Genomic DNA, 25,508 nt, shown 5'->3' on the forward strand with positions numbered 1-25,508 from the left:
CTCATCCAACCCACTTGCTCCTCCTCTTTCTTCCTAGCCAGGCTAGGCCCCGCCCCTCCTTGTTACCACTCCACTCTGAACATGACCTGTAATTACGGTGAATTCTCAGGTCCCTCCTGTGGGTTTGTATCCATAGGGTGTTTCCAGAAGAATGTTTTTCTCCAAATGTGTTTCCAAGCTGAACTGCTGTTTTTAGGGGGCATCCACCAAACATCATCCTTCATCCACTATCCGGGTTTTCCCTATCCTCAGCACACTGTGATGTTTCTCGAAAGAATAGCATCCAAGAGTAACATGCCACCTGGACAGGTAGGAGCATATTTTCAAAGGCCCCACCCACATCCGTGCCATTTTCTGTCAATCGTCCCTCTTCAGTCACTGTTTTTCCTGGCATGTCCCTGGAGGGTGTTTTTTTAATTAAATGGTAGCAATATAGCAATTGCTGATTTTTTTTTTAAGCTCTAAAAAAGCCTTCTAGTGGCATGGCAGAGAAAACGGCAGCTGACAGAAAAAAATGCACAGAAAACTCCATGCAGACATTTCGTTGCAAAGACAATTTTTGTTGTAAGCCTCCCTGAGCCATCTGTGGGGAAAGGCAGTTTATGAATCAAATTATAACTAAATGAAATAAAATATAAGAACATAAGAACTAGCCTGCTGGATCAGACCAGAGTCCATCTAGTCCAGCACTCTGCTACTAGCAGTGGCCCACCAGGTGCCTTTGGGAGCTCACATGAAGGGTGTGAAAGCAATGGCCTGCTGCTGCTGCTGCTGCTCCCAAGCACCTGGTCTGTTAAGGCATTTGCAATCTCAGATCAAGGAGGATCAAGATTGGTAGCCATAGATTGACTTCTCCTCCATAAATCTGTCCAAGCCCCTTTTAAAGCTAAAATATAAATGCCTCTGCATTCTCCATGGGGCACCTTATCAAAGGCTTTACTAAAATCTAAGTATGCTACATCAACAGCATTCCTTTTGTCTACCAAGCGTGTCATTATCAAAAAAAGAGATGATATTAGTCTGGCATGATTTGGTTTTGAGAAACCCATGTTGACTTTTAGTGATCACACTGTTCCCTTCTAAGTGCTTACTCACTGACTGTCTAATGATCTGCTCCAGAATCTTTCCTGGCATTGACGTCAGGCTGACTGGACGGTAATTATTAGGGTCCTCTTTTTTGAAGAGGAGAATAACATTAGCCCTCCTCCAGTCCACTGGGACATCTCCTGTTCTTCAGGAGTTCTCAAAGATTATAGCAAGTGGTTCTCAGTTTACTTCTGCGAGTTCTTTTAATATCCTGGGATGCAGTTCATCAGGCCCTGGATATTTGAATTTGTTTAAAGTAACCAGTTATTCCTGCGCTACCTCTTTATTTTGTGATGAATTTCTCCTACTGTATCTTCTGTTTCATTTTCTCCTGAATGAGCAGTGTTTCCTTTTTGGGAAAAGCTTTGAGAGCTTCTATCCTCCTCAGAGAGATCTCCTGTGAGTTCCACACTGATTATTGACTGCTCCTTTTTGTCCAGGAAATCTTTATTTTTCTTAATGTTCTGTAGTTACTTGCATCTCTAGCTGCTGGACCTTCTCTTCCAAAAGAGCAACCAGCTTACACTTACTGCAGGTGTAAATAACCACATCACATAGCAAAAAACCACCACCACAACAAAAAATTCCACAGCTATTTCAGGTGATTGCAGCAACTCACTGACTATCCATATTTAGTAGTCCTCAATAGTGTTTACTTCAAAAAGTCTTGTCTTTTTAACCAAGGACTAATTCACTGAGCTCCAGGGAATGACACTTACTGTCTGGAGCCTCTACCCGAGTCCAGACTAACTCACCTTCTATTGTCTCCCCCAAGATTGATGTTTACCAACAAAAAAACTGTATACACCATTTGGCACATGCCGCTACTTCAATGAGAGTGCTGAAGACAACTGAATGGCAGTTAAATAGTGGTGGTGACTCACCAGAAGCCCCACCTCTGAGAAGCCTCATGCAAGCGCACAGCCAGGACAAAGAAAACCCTCACATGCACAAAAGCCTTCCCAAGCCCTCAAAAAGCAAACACACAAGCCCTCCAAAAATGCACACAGTAAGGAATTTTAACCCCCCGAAAGCATCGCTTACCTTTTGCTTTCTGCCTGCTCCTTTTCTGCTTCCTCCCAGAGTTCAAGGTGTGTGCCTTTGCCTCGAGGCTGGGCTTTGTGGCAGTCTACTCCATTGTGGTCCCTATCCACCCGAAATCTCCAGATTCCAGGCTCCACCAGAGGGATAGAAACACAAGTGGAAAATTTTAATGACTAGGTGGACTCTGTGAAATGGCAGAACACGTTTACCTGTAACCAAGACAGGGAGTTTTGTGGGGGGTGGTTTTGCTTTGAAAAGTGAAAGATAGGAAAGATCTATCTGATTGCCTCGGGCCAGAGCCTCAATCCCTGTTGCCACCTGGACTTTGCCAGCTATTACCGGTTGATGTTTCTCAGCTTGTCATCTCGGAGGTTGGGTGGGGGTGGAGAAGCCTGCTCCCATTTCAAGCTTGTCTGCCTTGAAACAGGTGTGGATTTCGGATTGACCTGGCTTGCTTTACCTGCCACTGCCAAATTATTTAATACCTGACATCTGATAGGATCAAAAGGGAGAGCGGGAGAAGGAAGAGGCGCAGGATCCAGATGGTATTAGAGTGAGTGTTGGGGCAGGATGAGGGGAGGAGGCAGGAGGGGGAGATGGACCACGTGGGTTTAGGCCAAACAGGTCCAGATGCCTTCGCACAGTACCAGGTTCTAAGAAATGGTTGAAAGCTGACAGATATATTTTTAAGCCCACTCAGTGGGCTGCAATGGTGAAAAAGGCCAGCTCAATTTTAGGAACAACTCATCTGATAGCAGAGTTGTGACAATTAAATGATGCACTTTTGTCGGTATTTGCAAGTGTCTGTCACAACTCAGTTATAAAAGGGTTGGCTGTTTGTATGTAAACAAGTTGCTGAAGTCACTGCTTGTGACCTGACCTATTGATTAGCTATTGCTCAGTCAGATAGCCATTGTTTACATATCAGTGAGCCCGTACATCAGAAGGTATAAAGTTAACTAGCATTCTTTGTTTCAAGGGAGAAGACCCAGTGGTGGGATCCAAAAATTTTAGTAACAGGTTCCCATGGTGGTGGGATTCAAACTGTGGCGTAGCGCCAATGGGGCTGGGCGGGGCATGACGGTGGCGTGGCCGGGCATTCCAGGGGCGGGGCATTCCTGGGTGGGGCTGTGGCAAGGACACAGCCGCTGTGCCGGTCCTTGGCCGGGAAATGAATGCACGCAGGTGCAGGTTGCCACGCACACCGGTGCACCTCCTGCTAGACTGCTTCAAGTTCTGTGCGCTACTGCTGAGAGGAGGGGCATAACTAAGGCAAAAATCACGTGGCAAAATCACCAATTAGTAACCCCCTTTCGGCAATAATACAGCTTAATTAGTAACCTACTCTCAAACCTGTGATAACCCCGCTTATCCGTCCTCTGAGAAGAATTCAGGGATGACAGAGAGAAGTAGGAAGCAAGATCAAGATGTAGTCTTAAGTGTATAGTTAGTACTGTAAATTTGTAACACAACAGTACAGCATTTATTTGTTTTATTCCATGTAACCCTACCCCTTTTAAATTAGTCAACTTTTATATAAAGCAAGTCCAGGTATCTCTGGCTCTTTTCTTTCCCACTGGATGCTGCTTCTGCATCTCTGCTAATAAGTATCTCTTTTAATTGAGTACACTTCAACTTTGAATCCTTGAAATGCAGCAGATAAATGGCCAAAGATCTCCAGCTTTGTTGAGCCAGTGAGCACTTCTTTGATTGTTGTAAACTGGTTCTGGGCCGCCATGGGGGCCTGGGGCCAATCGCAAGACGGTGGGAGGTTCCAACTCAAAAATAATGGAGTCAGCTGTTTCCAAATGAGTTTTTCCTGCAGATATAAAGGGGATGCCTCCTAGTCTTTTCTGGAGTATCTCCTGCACTAATGAAGCTAAAGAAAGTCAGGACGAGCCCTCTGATTCAGGGAAGAGATGCTTTGAGAGAAAAGGAGGCGAATGCCCGAAGATGTAGCAGCTCCGATTGGAATCTTGTTGGGAAACAGTGTACCATTTTTTTAAAAAAGAGAGACAGATGCTGTAATAAGCACTGTTCTATCTGTGCTGTCCAGTTTAAAATCCTGTATGCTGGGGGTTGGTCTGAACCAGGGGTAGGGAACCTGCGGCTCAAGAGCCGCATGCGGCTCTTCTGCCCTTGCACTGCGGCTCCACGAGCCAAGCCGCTGGCCCCATCCTTGCCCGCCCTACAGGCAGCAAGGCGGGCACACCAACTGCCCGCGGCCGGCTGGGTCGCACCACGGGCTTCCCCTCTCGCCTGCCCCATTGGAGCGGGGCGGGTGCTTTCCCGGCGGCCGGAGAGGCCGAGCCGCTGGCCCCATTCTTGCCCGCCCTGCAGGCAGCAGGACAGACGCATCCATGCGCTTCTCAGAATGAGCGGAGTAAAAGGTAAAAAAAACCCCAACATATACAGTGTTATCTTTATTTTAAATGTCAAAAATTATTTGCGGCTCCAAGTGTTTTCTTTTCCCATGGAAAACGGGTCCAAATGGCTCTTTGAGTGCTAAAGGTTCCCTACCCCTGGTCTGAACTATGCAAAGAAGATGTTTGAGCTGACAGATTCCAATAGACGCTGTTTCTAACTCCCACCCCATCTTTGCAAAACATACAGGAAAGAGCAACCAAAATAAGCACTGGGCGGTTTCTAGGTGATTATAACACATAACCTGAATGATGTACTCCAGAGTTTTCCATGCTCCCCCTCACTTTTTAAAACTGTGGTTTATGGTGATATATTTGACTTTGAGCAGAATTGTAGCGTTAGTGTGTTCCATGAGGACAGTGTGATGTGCCTGGCAGAAGAAGAAGAGTTTTGGATTTATACCCCACCTTTCTTTCCTGTAAGGAGACTCAAGGTGACTTACAAGCTCCTTTCCCTTCCTCTCCCTACAACAGACACCTGGTGAGGCTGGTGGGGCTGAGAGAGTTCCAAAGAACTGCGACTAGCCCAAGGTCACCCACCAGGAATGTAGGACTGCAGAAACAAATCCGGTTCACCAGATAAGCCTCTGCCACTCCGGTGGAGGGATGGGTTATCAAACTTGGCTCTCCAGATTAGAATCCACCTGCTCTTAACCACTACACAACACTGGAGCAATGGGAATGCTGGTGTGACTAACAGCTCCCCTGTTATTTTTTTAAAAAAAGGTCTTGCAATGTAGTTTCTCCCTCACATCTGTTTAAAGCCCTTTGGGGATGGGGCGGCATAAAAGTCTAAGAAAATAAAAATAAATAAATAAATAAATAAATAAATGGCTTGAGAGTCAAAAGAGGAAACCAGATTAGGAAATGTTTAATTAAAAGGCTTATTACACTTACAGTACCTGGTGGAGAGAAGGCAGAGCCTCGTGGTTTGGGGCTGGGCACGAAAACTGTGTTTTGTTTTTAATATTTCCTGTTCCATCGCTGCGTAATGGAAAAAAATTGTGACTGACAGACTTTTTTTTAAAAAAGCAAAAGGTGAGATAGCAATAAGGAAACAAAATTAGGAAAGGAGCAACTATAAAGCTACCTTATTCTTACAGGTGGTGTGGAGGGTGTGAACTCTCCATTTGTGGTTGGTGATTATGGTTTTAAATATGGTTTTAAAGCATGCTTTAGTTCCATTGGAGCATAACTGTGCACTAGGGTGACTGTCTTTTTAAAGGGCTCTGTGAGGTTGCCTTGAAATGGACCAAAATGTCAAAAGAGCACCTTGAATTTCCTGTTGCTGTTTTAACGTGCAAAGAAGGAGAAGGTAAAGAGATTTCTGGCACCTTCCTTCAAGGCCAAACACACAAGAAAGATCCTCCAGTACTAAACTGTTCCTAAAAGCAAGAAGTGTGGTATGCAAGAGAGGCTAGCTTTCCTTGGCTGGCATTTCAGAGACAGATCCCCAAAGCCAAAAATCCAATCCATGTAATTTCTTTATTAGAACCAGCCCCGTGACAAATAATAACGTGCAAGTTTTCAAGTTCCCCTGAACTCTTCAGCAGTTCTGAAGCCTGAATCTACTTTGCCTGTCAGAAAAGCCGTATGATTCTTAAACAACAAGACCTGAACATGCTGCTTAAAATCTGCTCATTCCCTTTTTTATTTTGTAACATCTGGCCTGATTAAAAAGAGGGTTCCATGTATTGGGAAGTTACCCTATGAAATGAACACGATGTACACAACATCCTTTCGTGGCTTGAGGTGTGCTATTGTCTTAATCTACTTCTAAACTTTTCCACGCACAATTCATCACGAGCGGAGGAAATGGCATAAAACACACTAGGGTTGTCATGTGTGATGCAATGTCTTCAGGGTTTCCTTTTCTCTTTGTCAGCAGCTGCCACCAGCAGTGGCGTAGTGGTTAAGAGCAGGTGTACTCTAATCTGGAGGAACCGGGTTTGATTCCCAGCTCTGCCACCTGAGCTGTGGAGGCTTATCTGGGGAATTCAGATCAGTCTGTACACTCCGACACACGCCAGCTGGGTGACCTTGGGCTGGTCATAGCTCTACAGAGCTCTCTCAGCCCCATCTACCTCACAAGATGTTTATTGTGAAGGGGGAAGGGAATGGTGTTAGTAACCCCCTTTGAGTCTCCTACAGGAGAGAAAGGGGAGGGATATAAATCCAACTCTCCTCCTCCTCCTCCTCCTCCTCCTCCTCCTCCTCCTCCTATTCCTCCTCCTCTAATGACCTGTGCAAAGAGAGCTTTCTGGAGATCTGCTTGTAAATCTGCCTGTAGCCACCTTGAGTCTTCCGGAAAAAGTTGGGTATAAATGTAATGTAACAATAATATGTGATTTTATGCTATACACCGCCCAGAGCCCTTTGGGGATGGGGCGGTATATTAATTTGATGATGATGATGATGATGATGATGATGATGATGATGATGATGATGATGATGATGATGATGATGATGATGATGATGATGATGATGATGATGATGATGATGGCAAAAAAGAACAACAGTAATCCCACTAGTAGTCGGTGCTCTAGGAGGAATCCCAAGAAATCTTGAAAAACATCTGGAAAGCCTAAACTTGGACAGAACATCAGTCCACATGCTGCAGAAAGCAGAACTTCTAGGAACTGCACATATTCTACGCAAATACCTCTAATATCCTAGGTCCTTGGGAAGGACTCAATATTCAGAGATGAATTCCAGACACTTGTGCTGTGTTGTTATGTATATTATAATAATAATAATAATAATAATAATAATAATAATAATAATAATAATAATAATAATAATAATAATAATAATAATAATAATAATAATAATAGGCAAAACCTTGGTCTGAGAAACAGTTCTTTTCAAAGGGGCAGTCCATGTCCTTTGTAGAAGGAAAACAACAACAACCCATCTTGTGGAATCCAAGAAGGATAATCCAATTTTGGCATCACCTTCTGTGGGTCTGACCAAGTGGGCACAGGTTCATTTAAGGACATTCCATAATACATTTACAGTACATGTCTAAGCCCAATAACTTCAACGAACTTGGAAAGGTACCATTCTATTGAAGCTTGTACTGTACTTTGCTTTCAAGATGTCATGAGAGTCTTTGCAAGTCTTGCAGAGAAGTTGGACCTACTGATCAAACAGACCAGAGATGTTATTTGCCCTGTCTTTTTAATATATATATATAAACTGATATTGAGGTATATACAGTGGAACCTCGGTTTTCATTGCCTTCGGTTTTCATCGATTTCGGTTTTCATCGATTTTTTCAGTGAAAAAGTTGTCTCGGTTTTCATTGATTTGCCTCGGTTTTCATTGATTTGCAGTAAGGTACAGGGGTCTGCGGAGAAAAATCACCCAGACAAAGCTGTTGCAGGCCGTGTCTTCAACTTGTTTAATGACAATGTCTTGCCCCATTTCAGACAAATCTTAAAGAGGCATCAGAAACAGACCTCTTTGGACAGCTTTCTGGTGCGACATTGGTCCACTGGCTCTGAAGCTGGTCCTCGTGTTATTGTTTGTGACTGTTTTCAGCATTAAACACTATGTTTATTCACCAAAAAAATGTGTTTTGGGTATGTTTTTTGGAGTGCCTCAAACGGATTAATTGGATTTACATTGATTCCTATGGAAAAGTTTGCCTCGGTTTTCATCGGTTTCGGTTTTCATCGATTCTTTTCGGACGGATTGCCAATGAAAACTGAGGTTCCACTGTATAATGCATCCAGCCAATGATAGGTTATTCTCAGCAAACAACAGTAAGTAATAGATATGAAATAATTCTGATTGCTGGCAGAATTCTGTTTTTAATGTAGGCTGGGCAGATGCTGACATTTTATAGGCAGCCTTGCGGAGGAATCACTGGATACCTCAAAACACATTGCACATTTAAAGGTTTCAAGAACTTCTTTTTTTTTTTAGATCGCCTTGATGTTTACCTTCTGCTTTTGTGCTTTGCTGAGAGCCCTTCCGGACACACGAGTCGACTCAGGTTTGACTCGTGTCGGCGGAGTCTTACCTTGACTCGAGTCCTCCCATTCCTCCGCACAGCAGCCGACTCGTGTCTCCGGAGCCGAGCTCAGAGGGCGGGACCACCTCCCTGTGCTGCGTTCCGATTGGTTGCTGTGTCCCCCGTTCTGCGCATGCCCAAAGCTTTTCGCGCCGCCACGAGTCTCCCCTTCTGCGCATGGGCGAAATACTTAGTTGTGATTGGCTACATGGCAGAGTCGAGTGACGGAGATTCCGCACTCCGTCGGCTTCGGCTCGAGTGCAACCCGAGTCCGCCAGTCGACTCAACTCCCCAGTAGAGTCGAGAAATTCAATGGCGAGAGGGAGGTGAGTTGAGTCAGACACGAGTCCGACGCTACGTCTGTGCGGAGGACTCGGGTCGGACTCTAGTCGATCTCAGGTCGAGCACGACAATGCGGAAGCACCCTGAGTGAGCTCATTGTGACAGGCCATCAACTAGTCTGTCTTCATGAAGTTCAGCTAGGATATGTTAGTCTATGCCACGCCTGCTATGCAGTGTTATTCAGTTGATACTGGGGGGGAATCCCCCTCTCTCCTACCCCCCACCAGGAGTGAAGTTTACGTATCCATGTATTTATCTACCAAAAGATTTATACCCCATCTTTCCTTTTGTCTCAAGTTTGACGCCTTCCTCCAATCTAAGGTTCCTTCCACACAAGCCCCTGAAAACGTTTTGCAAACATTTTGCAAACGTTTTCAAAGACGCCGTTTGTCCCCACTCGCCCCCTTGAAAACGTTTTCCGGCTGCCATTTTGTGATCATTTGGATTTTTAATTTGTATACCGCCCTCCCCCGAAGGGCTCAGGGTGGTGAACAACATCAAACAATAATACATAACAATAATAGATAGCAATTACAATGCACCAAAACAGTAAACACAGCAATAAACTGGTCGTAGCAACAAGAATGGTAAACAATCTTCACAGTATTCAATATCAGGTTATCAATTACACATCAATTCAACAACCATCATTACATAATAACAATAAGTTCAGACATCGTTTCATAATAACACAACATAACAACATTCATATGATCCGATGCTAAGATCATAAGATCATTCTAAGTTCTGTGCTACAAGGCCCATCTGATAACCCCAGTTGAAGCGTCGAAGGCTTTCACGGCCAGATTCAACTGGTTATGGTGGGTTTTCCAGGCTCTGTGGCCGTGGTCTGGTGGATCTTGTTCCTAATGTTTCACCTGCATTTGTGGCTGGCATCTTCAGAGGTGTATCACGGAGGGAAGTCTGCTACACAGTGTGTCCAGTGAGAAGGGAATGTTTAGTGGGGTATATATTGTCCATGTCCCAAGGTGGGGAACTTGCTTATTGGTTCCCCACCCTGGGACATGGACAATATATACCCCACTAAACATTCCCTTCTCACTGGACACAGACCTTCCACTAAACCAGTGGTTCTCAACCTTCCTAATACCGCGACCCTTTAATACAGTTCCTCATGTGGTGATCCCCAACCCTAACATTTATCCATTTTACAGATGGAGACCACTGATGCAGAGTCTTAGGTGACCCCTGTGAAAGGGTCGTTCGACCCCCAAAGAGGTCCCGACCCCCAGGTTGAGAACCACTGCACTAAACATTCCCTTCTCACTGGACACAGTGGGGCTTTCCCCACTACAGAAGGGAGCTAAGGTCGACTCGGTTCCCTTCAGTGGAGGGCGATTCCAGGCTGTCCCCACAGCAACTGAGTTGGCCCCCTGGAACTGAGCTAAGTGGGCGGGATCGTCTTGGTGCCTGTTTCGCTCCTCCATCGTGATTGGAGCTTGTGCTATGGCGGGAAATGGGAGCGTTCTTTTTGTTTTACAGTTTTTACAGTTTACAGTTACATGCGCTTTCTGCCCGCCACGACTCTCGCGTTCTGTGCATGCCACAAAAGCGGCTCGTGATTGGTTGAACGGATGAGGTGTCGTTTCGATGCTTCCCCACTTCAATGCTTCAAAGCGGTATCGACCTTGTTCCGGCAGAAAAGTGTAGTTCATAACTGCGACAAGGATGTTGCAGTTCTGGGGGGGGGGGAGGGGAACTGAGACAAAACAATGTTGAGCTCGGTGGCAGTGGGGATTCACTGAGGCGAACCTAGGTAGAAACCAGTTCACCTCTGTCAGTGGGGAAATCCCCAGTGTGTAACAGTCTTCCCTCTGTGATACACCTCTGAAGATGCCAGCCACAGATGCAGGCGAAATGTTAGGAACAAGATCCACCAGACCATGGCCACACAGCCCGGAAAACCCACCACAACCAGTTGTAGCATTGCTATAGAGAGACATTACTCTGCTGTTCTCTACTTTTTTAAAAAAATGCTTTTTCGTAAAGGGAGCATATTGAGAACTCCAGGACTAGCTTGAAGCCCGGGGGAGGAGTGCGTAGCTGAAAGGGATTCATTTGTTAAAAAATCCGTAAAGGTTCGTGGAATGGCAGGACAATGATGGGTGTGGAAACGAGAGAGAGTCTTGCTGATTTTCACACTTAGAAAGTGAGCTAGTGTCAGCATGTTGCAGCAGTGCACCAGGGAAACGGTAGCCGGGAAGAAAGACGGCAGAAAACTGCGTGGTTGTTGAATAGGCAAAGAGTATAAGATTGCCTGGTGAAAAAACAACAACAACCTCCCATCCCTTTAATGGAAGGTTAATGAGGTGTTATTTACCAGGCCATGAGTTAGATCCCACGGGCACAAGAGGAGGCGGTTTTTGTTGATTCCTGTCCTCCAACGGCAGCCCAAACTACTGCCTCAAACGTTACATATTTCTCAGCAATGAATACGCACTGTAAGAATCTCATCATGCCAAAGTCAAACAGTTTCTGGTTTGAATGCAGGGAAAATGCAGTTGCCCTAAACAAGAATAGTTCCTCTGAAGAAAGAAAGCTAAATCCTCCGAAACAAATATGTGGCAAGTGCACGGGTATTGTACGCAGAGAGCCACCTGTCTGGAGAGCTACTTGTGCTTGGCCATAACCTGAACACATAGCAATACATACGGCTGAGGGCCCAGATGCAGTTCAGTAGCCGCCCTGCCCTGTCATTCCCAGGATGGCTTTCCAACAGTGGGAGGAGCCAAAAGGGCAAAAGAAACTGCCCGCCATTGGAAAGCTCTCCATAGGGTTTCTGCTGGGATTTGCAAGTGTCTGTCACAATTCAGACATGAAGGGGTTAACTATGGGCATGCTAATTAGATACTGAGGTCAGAGTTTTATGGCCATTGATTAAGCTATTGGTCAGCCAACCCCCCCTTCCGCACTGACTCTGCGAGACAAGTCACATAGACAGAAGTTATAAACTAATGTATGTTTCTTTGTCTCGCTCACACACGCAGATCGACTAGCACGAGGCACACATTGTTGAGATCACAAGAGGTTAATCTTCGTCTTGCTGGGTAGGCACCATGTGGTGCTAAGCAATGTAACCAAGTTAGTGATGGGATAGAAAGCTGTTCTTTATTTTCTTCCATGTAAACCCTTCCTATTAGTCAGTCAACTCATTTATATGAAACCAGCAACTGTCTCATGGTCTCTTATCCCGCTGCTCTGCGAAACATTAAGTTAAATAACCCCACAGTTTCCCTATGGAGAAATCGCCCGCTGTCGGAAAGCCCTCCGAAAAGGTGGCGTCAGTCCAAGAGCTGGGCGCAGGCTTTTCTGGTGACGAAGCTGGGATGGAAGCCGACTCCACCCTCCGGAGCAGGCAGTGGGAGTACAGGAGCACTGCCATGGCGCATGCTGCTACACTCAGACATTTCAGTGGGCCACAGTGGCCATCTGTTGTCAGATCCACCCCTCTCTCTGGGGCTAGTGTCACAGGGAGGTCAAATCTGCTGGCATAAGCCTGTGCTGCCTCCAAAGCTGGATTCACACACACACCCTTTTGGATGGGGTCGTGAGTTTACAATATGTACCACCAGTCACCACTCTGTGCCGCTTTGGGGAGTGGACAAATGTATTATCGCATATTTAGCAGAGGTGGGATCCAGCAGGTTCTCACAGGTTCCCGAGAGTAGGTTACTAATTATTTGTGTGTGCCGAAAGGGGGTTACTAATTGGTGGTTTTGCCATGTGATTTTTGCCTTAGTTACGCCCCTCCTCTCAGCAGTAGCGTGCAGAACTTGAAGCAGTCTAGCAGGAGGTGCACCGGCGTGCGTGGCAGCCTACGCCTGCGGGCATTCGTTTCCCGCCCAAGGACCGGCGCAGCAGCTGCGTCCTTGCCACAGCCCCGCCCAGGAATGCCCTGCCCCGCTCCCGTTGTGCCCCGCCCAGCCCCATTGGCGCTACGCCACAGTTTGAATCCCACCACCATGGGAACCTGTTACTACATTTTTTGGATCCCACCACTGATATTTAGTATGTTTTTATCCCTTTCTTTCTCCAAGGGTCTGACCCTTTATGCATGCAGTGCTCACCCGCGGCTGTCAGCTTCCCAGTGGGTTTTCCCCATCTGTTTTGTTAAGCAGGATTCTCCTGTGGTGAATTGTGCCCAGATGATCCCAACCACCATTTCACTCACCCGTTCTCTCTGTGCATCCTCAGACGGGGAGATTGCTTTCTGTTGCTTTGTGGGCTGTGTGTGCTATGTTGGGTCTAGTGGTTCTCAACCTTCCTAATGGCGCGACCCTTTAATACAGTTCCTCATGTTGTGGTGACCCCCCAACCCTAACATTTATCAATTTTACAGATAGAGAACACTGATGCAGAGAGTCTTAGGTGACCCCTGTGAAAGGGTCGTCCGACCCCCAAAGGGGTCCCGACCGACAGGTTGAGAACCACTGTGTTAGACCATGTACATTTCATGTAGATTTCACCAGTCTATTGCTCTCATGATAGACAGGCAGTATTTTTTTTTTAAAAAAGAAAGCCGTTCTTATTGCTCTGGATTGCTGCCTGGCAGAGTGGGAGGGACTACTTTTGGGAGGGCAGGAGGAGGGGTGAGAAAACCCAATGCAAGCCAAGCACATGCTGCGCCTCTCTTCGCTTCCCCTGCGAAGCGAGAGGAAACCACAGAGGTTTTCTGATCTGAAGCATGGTGATTTTGGGAGAGGGGAAACACATGCATTACAGAGAATCCAAACTGAAGGGACTGAGCACTCAATGCGAAGCAGACCACAAGTGCATAAATGGCCATAGGTAGCTCCGCTCTTTCATTTTATGCTCAGGGTGAGAGAGACTGAGTCACCCCAGGGCAACCAGTGAGCTTCCATTGCAGAGTAAGGATTTGAAGTTGTGTTTCCCATGTGCTAGTCAGGTGCTTTAACCACTACACAAAGCTGGCTTTCCAAATCAGACAGAGATGAATGGGCTCCCCAAATCAAAATGGAAACCAAAAGGTGGGTATTGCTATGGCACTTTTTTCTCTGTGCTCATTCTTCTGCTCTTCATCAAGGTCCTATCCCAGGGGTCCCCAAACTATGGCCCGGGGGCCAGATGTGGCCCCCTGAAGGCATTTATCCGGCCCGCCAGGCATGGCAGCGATGGCTCCATTCTTGTGCAGTGGGGGCTCGAGGGAGAGGAGGAACTGGCCCCAACGGCTGTTGATTGCAGTTACATGATGGCACCCCCAAATCTCCATGAATTTTCTGACCCAGAGTTGGAAATCTTACATGTGGCAATGCCTGCTCCGCCCTTCCCTCTCGGCTACTCCATGTGTTGCTCTCAGGCTTTCTGTTCCGCCTCACTCCCATTGGCATCAGCCAGGCTGGTGAATCGCTCGCTGGCTGCTAGGGAGGAAAGAACCCAGGAAGATACCTGATCCTGGGTTAGATGGAATGCTTCATTGGGAAAGTTCTGCTGCTTTTTTTTTTTTTTTACAGGGGAAGGTATTCCACAGTCTCCCCAACAATATTTGGAGCCCACCCTGTACTTGACATACTTTGGTCACTGTTCTAAAAATAGATCATGACAGAAAGGCTGAAAGGTGAAATCAAACATTTTACAATCATTTGTGCATAGGAATTTGTTCATAGTTTTTTTTAGTCCGGCCCTCCAACAGTCTGAGGGACAGTGAACTGGCCCCCTGTTTAAAAAGTTTGGGGACCCCTGTCCTATCCTAAGGTTCAATGCTGTTTCTCATTGGTGGTAGAAGAAGAAGAGGAAAAGTTTGGATTTATATCCCCCCTTTTTCTCCTGTAGGAGACTCAAAAGGGCTTACAATCTCCTTGCCTTTCCCCCCTCACAACAAACACCCTGTGAGGTAGATGGGGCTGAGGGAGCTCAGAAGAACTGTGACTTGCCCAAGGTCACCCAGCTGGCGTGTGGGAGTGCACAGGCCAATCTGAATTCCCCAGATAAGCCTCCACAGCTCAAGCGGCAGAGCAGGGAATCAAACCCGGTTCCTCCAGATTAGAATGCACCTGCTCTTAACCACTACGCCTACTGCTCCTGGTAGCCAAGTGTGTAGGTGTGGATGCCTCCTCTTCCACCTAAGAACACAGGGAGAGGATTAATTTTCCCAGGAGGGGCAGAAGGAGGAGGAGGAGGAGTAGTTTGGATTTATATCCCCCCTTTCTCTCCTGTAAGGAGACTCAAAGAGTCTTACAATCTCCTTTCCCCCCCATCTCCTTTCCCTTCCCCCCCCCCCAAATGTGAGATGGGTGGAGCTGAGAGAGCTCAGAAGAACTGTGACTAACCCAAGGTCACCCAGCTGGTGTGTGTTGGAGTGGACAGGCTAATCTAGGTCTCCTTATAAGCCTCCACAGCTCAAGTGGCAGAGGGGGGGAATCAAACCCGGTTCTCCAGATTGGAACCTGCTCTTAACCACTACGCCACTGCTGCTCCTTTAAGAAAGAGAGAGAGTACAAGAGGGCTGACTGCCCATGATTTCGGTGCAGATATATTTAATCTCAGAGCCAGTTCTCCCCAGCTCTCTGCAGAGAAACCACCCACTTACCCTGTTTCTCTCTGAACTGGTACAAGGAGTGAACAATTGTTTTGCTCCTCAGGGGAGGGAATCTCTCCTGCCTGCCCCCATCTCAAGCCAGATGCAGCCCATGCACATCTGTCCTCCTGTCTAGCTTTACCCAGATGTTAGGCAGGTGCTGGGGGCGGGATCTCCCTTAGATTCCCAGATTGGCACCTACATCCCAAGTAATGGGACCAAAAATAGATCAGAGAGTTATATGGAGAAATCTTTAGTTTCTTAGCTCGGCTAGTCTGCTTGCAATTGGTCCAAGATCGTTCCATGAGCTGCCTGGGGATTTCAGTTAAGACGTCCCGAGTCTGATACGTCATCCACCATAGTATCTGACTTCTTGCTCTATGACATCGCAACATACTATTTTATTGACGAAGAGGTCAGATCGTCCAGGTGGGAAGATAATTGCTTTATCTTTCTCTATGTGAGGGTTAGAATGGGGGGGAAAGGTGGAGCATGGACCAGAGGTGGGATCCAGCAGGTTCTCACAGGTTCCCTAGAGTAGGTTACTAATTATTTGTGTGTGCTGAGAGGGGGTTACTAATTGGTGATTTTGCCACATGATTTTTGCCTTAGTTATGCCCCTCTTCTCAGCACTAGCATGCAGAACTTGAAGCAGTCTAGCAGGAGGTGCACCGGCGTGCGTGGCAGCCTGCGCCTGCGTGCATTCGTTTCCCATCCAAGGACCGGTGCAGTGGCTGCGTCCTTGCCACAGCCCCGCCCAGGAATGCCCCGCCCCCGGAATGCCCGGTCACGCCCCCGTCATGCCCCGCCCAGCCCCATTGGCACTACGCCACAGTTTGAATCCCACCACCATGGGAACCTGTTACTAAAATTTTTGGATCCCACCACTGGCATGGACATGTCTGATCTTTTGCAAATTAGAAGAGGGCTTGTAAAGTGTATTGTCAAAGGCTTTCACAGCCAGAATCACTGGGGTGTTGTGTGGTTTCTTGGCTGTATGGCCGTGTTTTAGTAGCATTTTCTCCTGACGTTTCGCCCGCATCTGTGGCTGGCCTCTGAAGGTGTTAGTCACAGATATGGGCGAAACGTCAGGAAAAAGAGCATCAGACTCTAATTTGGAGAACTCAGTTTGATTCCCAACTCCTCCTCCTGGGAGCCTGCTGGGTGCCCGTGGGCCAATCACAGTTCTCTCTGAGCGTTATCGAAGTATCTGTTGCGGGGAGGGGAAGGGAGGCAATTGAAAACTGCATGGAGACTCCTCATGGGTGAGCAAAGTGGAGTATAAATCCAAACTCTTCCGCACATAAGCCAGCTGCTTTGTCACTGAGCCACACCCCAGATTCTTCCTCTGATAGAGATGATAAATAATATTGTTGCTGACACTTCTTTGCCACCATGCATCTCTGTCCACCTTGTTGCTGCTAGTAGTGGGGAGTTTATTTATTTATTTCTTAATTTATTTATTTATCGCATTTATAAACCGCCCATCCCCGAAGGGCTCTGGGCAGCAGAGGCGTACTAGGGGTAAATGGCGCCCGGAGACAAATTGTCTCCAGGACGCCCCCAGGCTGTGCCCCTGCCCCGCCCACCTTGGCTCCGCCCACACTGCCCTCGACCCAGCTGGCGGGGGGGAGGAAGAGAGGGAGGAGTCCAGGGTGGGGTTGAGGGGGCTTGCAGGCAGCAGGAAGTTCCCGCTGAGCCGCCATTTTGGCGCGTCTCGGACGGGGTCGATTTTGGCGCTCTCCCATCGCGGACAGAAGAGGGAGTGCCTCTGGGACAAGGGGTACCCCTTGTCCCTAGGCAGATACGCCACTGCTGGGCGGTGTACACAAGGCCAGACACAATGTCATATACGATTGGCCAAACAACAATACACAGAATAAATAAATTAAAACAAGTTAAAACAATGTACAGAATTCATAAAATAAACAGCATCAGTACAATATATATACCAGTAAGATTATGAAAGTATGAAAGTATGAAAATATGGCGCCCGAACCCAAGGCCAGGCGGGGGGGTAGCAGTGTAGGTTAGATGTTATATTGGGCGTGCCAATGATGGAATGGCACGCAGCACAGGGGCATCCAGGAGTTCACATCACAGGGACTAGCCTCGTTCATTAGCCTGGCTTCCTCCTGCTGCTGCTGCTGCAGACAGAGATCTTCCATCTTCCCCCGTCCTGTTCCCTCCCGTGGGCCCCTCTTTTCGGCATGGAAGTGTCAATCGTCTGCCCAGCTAGAAAAGTTTGAAGGAGCTGTGGGACTGGTAGGGGATTTTTTTTTTTAATAGGCGGAAATTGCATTCTGGCCAGTAAAAACCAGATGCAACAGATGTGGAGAAATGAAGCCCATATTGCTGGGCGGCAAGAGGCTCGGAAGAAAAAGAGGGCTTGGTTGGTGGCTGCTCAGGCTCTCTGTCCTCCCCAAAAACGGAGCGAGTTGATCAATCCGCAGTGAGATGTGCAAAATTCAGGCAGGCTCTCACGAGATACAGATGGAAGAAGGCCAGAAGAGGACAAAGGAGACCAAATAAACTTCTTTGTAAACCAGACTGCATAGTTAGAGAGGTCAGATCATTTATGTAATGCTAACAGGAGAGCCCGTTGTACTGAACAATACAATGGGCTCTAGATAGCTCTTGGGGGCGGGCGCAGCAGCAAGGTGGGATCTGTTTTACCCAGCTGTGCCCTTGCCACAGGTTATGCTGCAGCTGGGAACTCAAGAGCATCAGTGGCATAGTGGTTAAGAGCAGGTGCACTCTAATCTGGGGAATCAGGTTTGATTCTGCGCTCTGCCACTTGAGCTGTGGAGGTTTATCTGGTGAACCAGATTAGCTTGTGCACTCCAACACATGCCAGTTGGGTGACCTTGAGCTAGCCACAATTCGTCTCTCTTAGCCCTATCCGTCTCATGGGGGGTGGGGTGGGAGGGAAAGGAGATTGTAAGTCCCTTTGAGTCTCCTTACAGGAGAGAAGGGGGCAGTGGTGGGATTCAAATTATTTAACAACTGGTTCCGGAGGTGGGATTCAAATTATTTAACAACTGGTTGTTTACAAGCACCATTTTAACAACCGGTTCTGCCAAAGTGGTGCGAACCTGCTGAATCCCACCACTGGAAAGGGGGGATATAAATTCAAACTCCTCCTCCTCCTCCTCCTCCTCAGAACACACGCCACCTTGGTGACCTTGGACTAGTCACAGTTCTTTTGAGCTCTCAGCCCCACCTACTTCACAGGGTGTTTTTTTGTGAGGGGGTGAGGGAAAGGAGTTTATAAGCCCCTTTGAGTCTCTTCACAGGAGAGAAAGGGGGGGATATAAATCCAACTCTTCTTCTTCTTTATTTCCAAACATGCAGGCCCTAATTAGGACTGGGACTGTAGCACAGGGGAAGAAGAGACTGAAGCCTCTATCCCAGGGGTCTTCAAACTATGGCCCTCCAGATGTTCATGGACTACAATTCCCATCAACCCCTGCCAGCATGTCCAAGTGGTAGGGCTCATGGGAATTGTAGTCTGTGAATATCTGGAGGGCCATAGTTTGAAGACCCGTGCCTATCCTATGCTGTTTTCCCTACCTGGGAGGGGAGGCGGTCCCTTAGGGAACTTCAAAAGTATTGACACGTGCTCAAAAGCTTGGCCTCAAGACCTCTCTGCATTAGAGTTCCCAGAATGACTTATGCCAGGAGCCAAAGCAGTTCACGTAGTTCAAGAAGAAGTCATCGAAGACTCCTGGCAGTGCATTAAAGTTTACTTTGGCAGGCGTTCGGCAAGAGAATGCTTCATCAGTCCCAATCTCTGACAGCCGATCTCTAGCCATGATGGATGCGCTGGCTGCTTTTGTGGTTCCGAAGGGTTCTTTGTGGTTTGTAAGGCAAGCGTGGCATGAACGTGGTTGCTCCTCCGTGCACCCGGCTTTGAGGCTCTTTGTGAAAAGTGGCGGGTAATGGGGATTTTGAGGGATCCATCCGGGTTTTTTTTTTTCACTCCTGAATGGTTAAGGGTTGCCAACTTTTAAACTGTCCCTTGAGACATCTTTTTGAATTCCCCACTTCAAACTCGCGTAACAAGGCTTTGCCAATGCTCAGGCGTGGAAAATCCCGGAGATTTGACGGTGCTACTCCAAAAGCGATGGCGCTTACATAGTCCGTATTGGTGGAACTCGGTCTGGCTTCTTGGCTTCTTGTAATTCTTGAACACTGGGCCCTAGTTGAGGCTGGCAACCCAGAAAACCCAGTTTTCAGGGGATATTATCAGTGGTGGGATCCAAAAATTTTAGTAACAGGTTCCCATGGTGGTGGGATTCAAACTGTGGCATAGCTCCAATGGGGCTGGACGGGGCATTCTGGGGCGTGGCCGGGCATTCCGGGGGCGGGGCATTCCTGGGTGGGGCTGTGGCAAGGACGCAGCCGCTGCGCCGGTCCTTGGGCGGGAAACGAATGCACGCAGGCGCAGGCTGCCACGCACACCGGTGCACCTCCTGCTAGACTGCTTCAAGTTCTGCGCACTACTGCTGAGAGGAGGGGCGTAACTAAGGCAAAAATCACCAATTAGTAACCCCCTCTCGGCACACACAAATAATTAGTAACTTACTCTCAGGAACCTGTGAGAACCCCGCTGGATCCCACCTCTGGATATTATCTACCTCCATGCCACTCTTCTTTCTCATTCATCTGGCAGTCTTCACTCTTTCCCAGTTCTTTTTGTTCAGATGGTAGTGTGTAGCTATTGTCCAGGCTGACCCCCAGCTTTTTTGGGTGGTCAAGGGGGATTTCTTTTCCACCTGCAGAAAAGCTGGGTTTGGGAGACTTAGGGAGCTGGGGATGTCTGGTGAAGAGAAAGTTAAGAGGTGACATAATAGCCATGTTTAGATATTTGAAGGGATGTCATGTTGGTGAGGGAGCAGGCTTGTTTTCTGCTGCTCCAGAGACCAGGACCAGGAGTCATGGGTTCAAGGGGAAGGAAAAGAACCTAAACATCAAGAAAAACTTCCTGACTGGCAGGGCTGTTGAACAGTGGAATGCACGACCTTGGAGCATGGTGGAGTCTCCTCCTTTGGAGGTTTTTAAAGGGAGGCTGGATGGCCATCTGTCAGGAGTGCTTTGATTGTGTGTTCCTGCACGGCAGGGGGTTGGACTTGATGGCCGGTGGGGTCTCTCCCAGCTCCATGATTCTATGATTTATCTAGCCCAGGGGTAGGGAACCTGCGGCTCTCCGGATGTTCAGGAACTACAATTCCCATCAGCCCCTATCAGCATGGCCAATTGGCCATGCTGACAGAGGCTGATGGGAATTGTAGTTCCTGAACATCTGGAGAGCCGCAGGTTCCCTACCCCTGATCTAGCCCACTTCCTAGTAGGATTGACAGCTGTGGGTTGAGAAATTCCTAGAGATTTTGAGCAGAATGTGGGGAAGGTGAAGGTTTTGAGGAGAAGGGAGCCAAGGAAAGGTTCGATGCCACAGTGCCTGCTTCTGTTTGCCCCAGGGAAACTGATCTCAGCAGATGCTTCAAGATTCCAGGACTCCAGGCCCTGCCTGGAGGATGGCAACCATAGTTTCTTGTCTGGAAAAATAGACTCCAAAAGTGCTCTTCACTGCTGCAGATTAACTTTCTTCTTTCTGTTCACCCCTTTCTGTCGGAATAGTACCTGAACAGGGGCACATATCCAAATATCTTGAACTATTAACTGAATCCCAACAGAGATGGATTATTACAAGGGCCAGGTGCAATACTTTCCCATTGGCCATTACAAAGGGTCGCTACCTATCTCTCTCTCTCCAGGATTGGGTCTGTCCACACTGTAAAAACCAAGCGGAGACTCTTGCTCACATTATACTTGACTGTCCAAGATATGTGGGTATTAGAAATTTCTCTCCTGGGCGGGTCTTAGACAAACCTGAAGGAGACTCTGACAACTCTGTTGTGGAGCTTTTGTTAAATAATACAGAGGCCGTGCTCTTGGAAAAAGTAGCAAAATTTCTTTTACAAGTGACAGAACTTTCTAAGTAATGTCCAATGCTAGATACAGTTTATCTGTCTGTGTTTTGAATGTACCTTTGATTTGTACTTCAGAAATGTCTGTAACGCTCTGGAGCCTATTTTAATATGCCTAATAAAGGTTGGTGTATTGTAACTTTCTTCTTGTAGGGATGCAGCCCCCAGGTGGAACCTGGGGGCGCCCTGGAACAACAGCTCAACTCCAGACTACAGAGCTCAGTTCCCCTGGAGAGAATGGATGCTTTGGAGCAGTGGTTCTCAACCTGTGGGTCGCGACCCTTTTGGGAGTCGAACGACCCTTTCACAGGGGTCGTCTATTTCCAATGGTCTTAGGAACCGAGACACAAATAATGTTATGGTTGGGGGTCACCATTGAAGGGTGTTAAAGGGTCGCGGCATTAGGAAGGTTGAGAACCACTGCTTTGGAGGGTGGACTCTGTGTTATTGTGCTCCACCGTGGTCCCCGTCCTTTGCAGGCTCTCCTGGAGTTTCCCAGCATGCATCTGGCAACCTTACCCCTCCCCCCATACTCCACCATTAGCCAGGGGGGACCTGGCAACCCTCTCTGCTTGCCTTCTTCTATTGTAATATTGCACCAATGGTAATACAATTATAAGTACATAGTATTTGACAGTAACAACAACAAAAAATGCAGGTGATAACAGTTGAAGCAGCGCTTGGCAGAAGTTTCCCTTCTTTGCAGCTTCTAAAGGAACCAACACCTTTGAAAGAGACTGGGAATAGCAGCCCTGTTCAGATTTCAGCCCTACCGGCCGCATTGCTGCATCCGCATCCTTCCAAGGCCGGGGTGTGCATCTGCAGTTGAGCTGTCAATGCCAGGATTAGAAGCACAATAGAGCTGGCAATAGGATCCTGCCGTTGGCTCATCCTTCTCTCCCTTGTTTGGGCCCCAGATGGATTTGGCAGTCTCTTGGCTAAGACATGAATGCATCCAGGAGAAAAACATTAGCGGGACCAGGTGTAAAATGGACAGAAATCCAGGGAGGGGCTGCCAGGGGTGGAAGGAATTTGCGCTCCCGGAGCCAGAGTTCTCAGATATGATCAAAGCGGGGGCTTGATCGTTTGGAACAGAAATGTGTTTTTGGAGTGCTCTTGATCAAAAATGAAGTGAGCTAAGGACGTGTTGTTAACCCCCCCCTCCCAACATACACGCTTTTGTGCTTTAAATAGCTGCATGACAATCCCATTCAGCAGGGTGTAGGGCAGTGGTTCTCAACCTTCCCAATGCCGCGACCCTTTAATACAGTTCCTCATGTTGTGGTGACCCCCAACCCTAACATTTATCCATTTTACAGATGGAAAACACTGATGCAGAGAGTCTTAGGCAACCCACAGGTTGAGAACCGCTGGTGTAGGGGCTAGCAGGTCAGACTTAGTCCCAAGAGACCCAGGTTGAATCCTGACTCTGCCATGAAAGCATCAAGAGTAAACTTGGGCCATTTACTCTGTCTAAGGCCCCTTCCGCACATGCAGAATAATGCATTTTCAATCCACTTTCAATGCACTTTGCAGCTGGATTTTACGTGCGGAATACCAAAATCCACTTGCAAACAATTGTGAAAGTGGATTGAAAGTGCGGGCCTTTCCCCACTTACCTTAAGCCCCGCGCTACTCTCTGAAAGTAGCGTGGGGTCCCCCAGCACTCCCCACGACAGGGGCAGCGACAGCGCAGCTGCCCTGCCACTGCCGCTGTCGCGCCTGCTCAGTGTGCGGCATCCCTGGCGCTCTTTTAAACAGCGCCTTGTGATGACGTCGTGGGGACGCCCGGGAGTGCGCCAGGGATGCCGCGCTCTGAGAGCAGTGCGCGGCATAGGGGGGATTAAGGTAAATGGGGAAAGGCCCCGCACTTTCAATCCACTTTCACAATTGTTTGCAAGTGGATTTTGGTATTCCGCATCGTAGAATCCAGCTGCAAAGTGCATTGAAAGTGGATTGAAAATGCATTATTCTGCATGTGCGGAAGGGCCTTAGACAGAGTAAATAGCCCAAGTTTACTCTTGATGCTTTTATGGCAGAGTCAGGATTCAACCTGGGTCTCTTGGGACTAATTCTGCACGTGCGGAAGGGGCTTCAGCCTAACTGACCTCACAAAGTTGTTGGAGTTGTCAGGATGAATGACAGGAGAAGAAAGTGATGCCATAAACCACTTTGGGTCCCCATTCACTTTGAAAAATTTAACAGATGCACCTTTTTAACAGATGTGGGCTTGGTGTAGAAGGGCCGCCGACCGTAGCTCCTGCCCACTGGTGGGGAGCAAGCACGTAGGTAAGGGGGGGTTCTCGGGTTTGAAACCCCCCCCCCCATTCATGTCCGAAGCTCCGCCCACCAGTTTGTGGGTTTTTAAAGTCAGTGTTTTTTGCTTTACCTGCAGGGGGCGCATTGTTTGGGCTAGCAGCACCAAACTTTCCGGGATTGTTTGGTGGAGTCTCCTGATGATACTACCCCAGGTTTGGTGAGGTTTGGTTCAGGGGGTCCAAAGTTATGGACTCCCGAAAGGTTGCCCCTATCCCTCCATTGTTTCCGTTGGGAGCTGATACAAGTTGGGGGTTACTCCTTTGAGGGTTCATAACTTTTGCCACCCTGAACTAAATTTCACTGAACTCGGGTGGTATCATCAGGAGAGTCTCTTACTGATACCACCTAGGTTTTGTGAAGTTTGGTCCAGGGGGTCCAAAGCGATGGACTCCCAAAGGGGGTGACCCATCCTCCATTGTTTCCAATGGGAGCTAACAGAAGATGAGGGCTATACCTTTGAGGGTCCATAACTTTGGACCCCCTGAACCAAACTTCACCAAAACTGGGTGGTATCATTAGGAGAGTCTCCTAAAGATACCCTAAAAGTTTGGAGCTTCTGGCTTAACAATTGCATCCCTGACAGCAGGCACCCCCCAAATTTCTTTTTAAATCCACCCCCTTTGGCATGGATTTAAAGGGAGAATCTGAGGTCCTCAGTTTAGAAGAAGAAGAAGAAGAAGAAGAAGAAGAAGAGTTTGGATTTATATCCCCCTTTCTCTCCTGTAGGAGACTCAAAGGAGCTTACAATCTCCTTGCCCTTCCCCCTCACAACAAACATCCTGTGAGGTGGGTGGGGCTGAGAGAGCTCTGAAAAGCTGTGACTAGCTCAAGGTCACCCAACTGGCGTGTGTGGGAGTGTACAGGCTAATCTGAATTCCCCAGATAAGCCTCCACAGCTCAAGTGGCAGAGCAGGGAATCAAACCCGGTTCCTCCAGATTAGAAAGCACCTGCTCTTAACTTCACTACTATTACATTGAAAGTGATGCTGTTTCATTGGGGGATAATTGACTCCCAAACAGCATCACTTTCAATGCTATTTTTAACCAGGGACCTTGAGATTCTCCCTTTAAGGTGGATTTAAAAGGAGAATTTGGGCTCTCCAGTTTAAACACCATTGAAAGTGATGCTGTTTGGGGGTGGATTCTAGCATCACAGCGGCTGCCCGGGGGGCAGGGGACTCAGATTTTGCACCGGGCTCCATTTTCCCTCTACACCTCTTCCCAGAGGGGAGGGCAGAAGGAACTGCCAGCTGCTGGCTGGGAGCCCAGCTGGTGGGGGGCAGGGGAGGGCAGGGCGAGGGAGTCTGCCGTCCCTGGCCTTGTAGAGCTGCTTTTATAAGCGTTAGGCTGGGGGCAGGGCTTGGGGAGGCGTGGCCATGCCCTAGGGGCGGGTGGGAGTGTGGCCCCCCCCAAACCCTCCCCATAAGAAATCTATACCTACGTCCCTGGTGGGGAGTGTAGGGTTGCCAGATCCAGTTTGGACAGCTCTTGGAGATTTGGGGACGGAGGCTGGGGAGGGCAGAAATCTCAGTGGGGCTCAATTCCATAGAGGCAATCCTCCGAAGCATCAGTTTTATCTGGGGGAATTGATAGGGATGCTAGCCTCCAGCTGAGACAAAGGGGTCTCCCAGAACTTTGACATGGCAAATTACTGCTCATTTCAAGGCTACATAAATTATTCCCCTCCCCCCCAGATAAAGTGGATGCTTTGGAGGGTGGATTCTGTGGGA

At 48.0% G+C, this 25,508-nt stretch overlaps 1 long non-coding RNA gene across 1 annotated transcript; it reads left to right on the forward strand.

Moving 5' to 3' along the window:
* Positions 1 to 1,263: 1,263 nt before the first annotated feature.
* On the forward strand, positions 1,264 to 24,613 carry LOC125444490. The gene is made up of 4 exons (XR_007246220.1): positions 1,264 to 1,428; positions 3,041 to 3,045; positions 7,430 to 7,434; positions 24,604 to 24,613. It is a non-coding gene; the product is annotated as an uncharacterized LOC125444490 (long non-coding RNA).
* The last annotated feature ends 895 nt before the right edge of the window (positions 24,614 to 25,508 follow it).

The sequence above is a fragment of the Sphaerodactylus townsendi genome, linkage group LG15, assembly GCF_021028975.2.
Source record: "Sphaerodactylus townsendi isolate TG3544 linkage group LG15, MPM_Stown_v2.3, whole genome shotgun sequence".
NCBI classification, from domain to species: domain Eukaryota; kingdom Metazoa; phylum Chordata; class Lepidosauria; order Squamata; family Sphaerodactylidae; genus Sphaerodactylus; species Sphaerodactylus townsendi.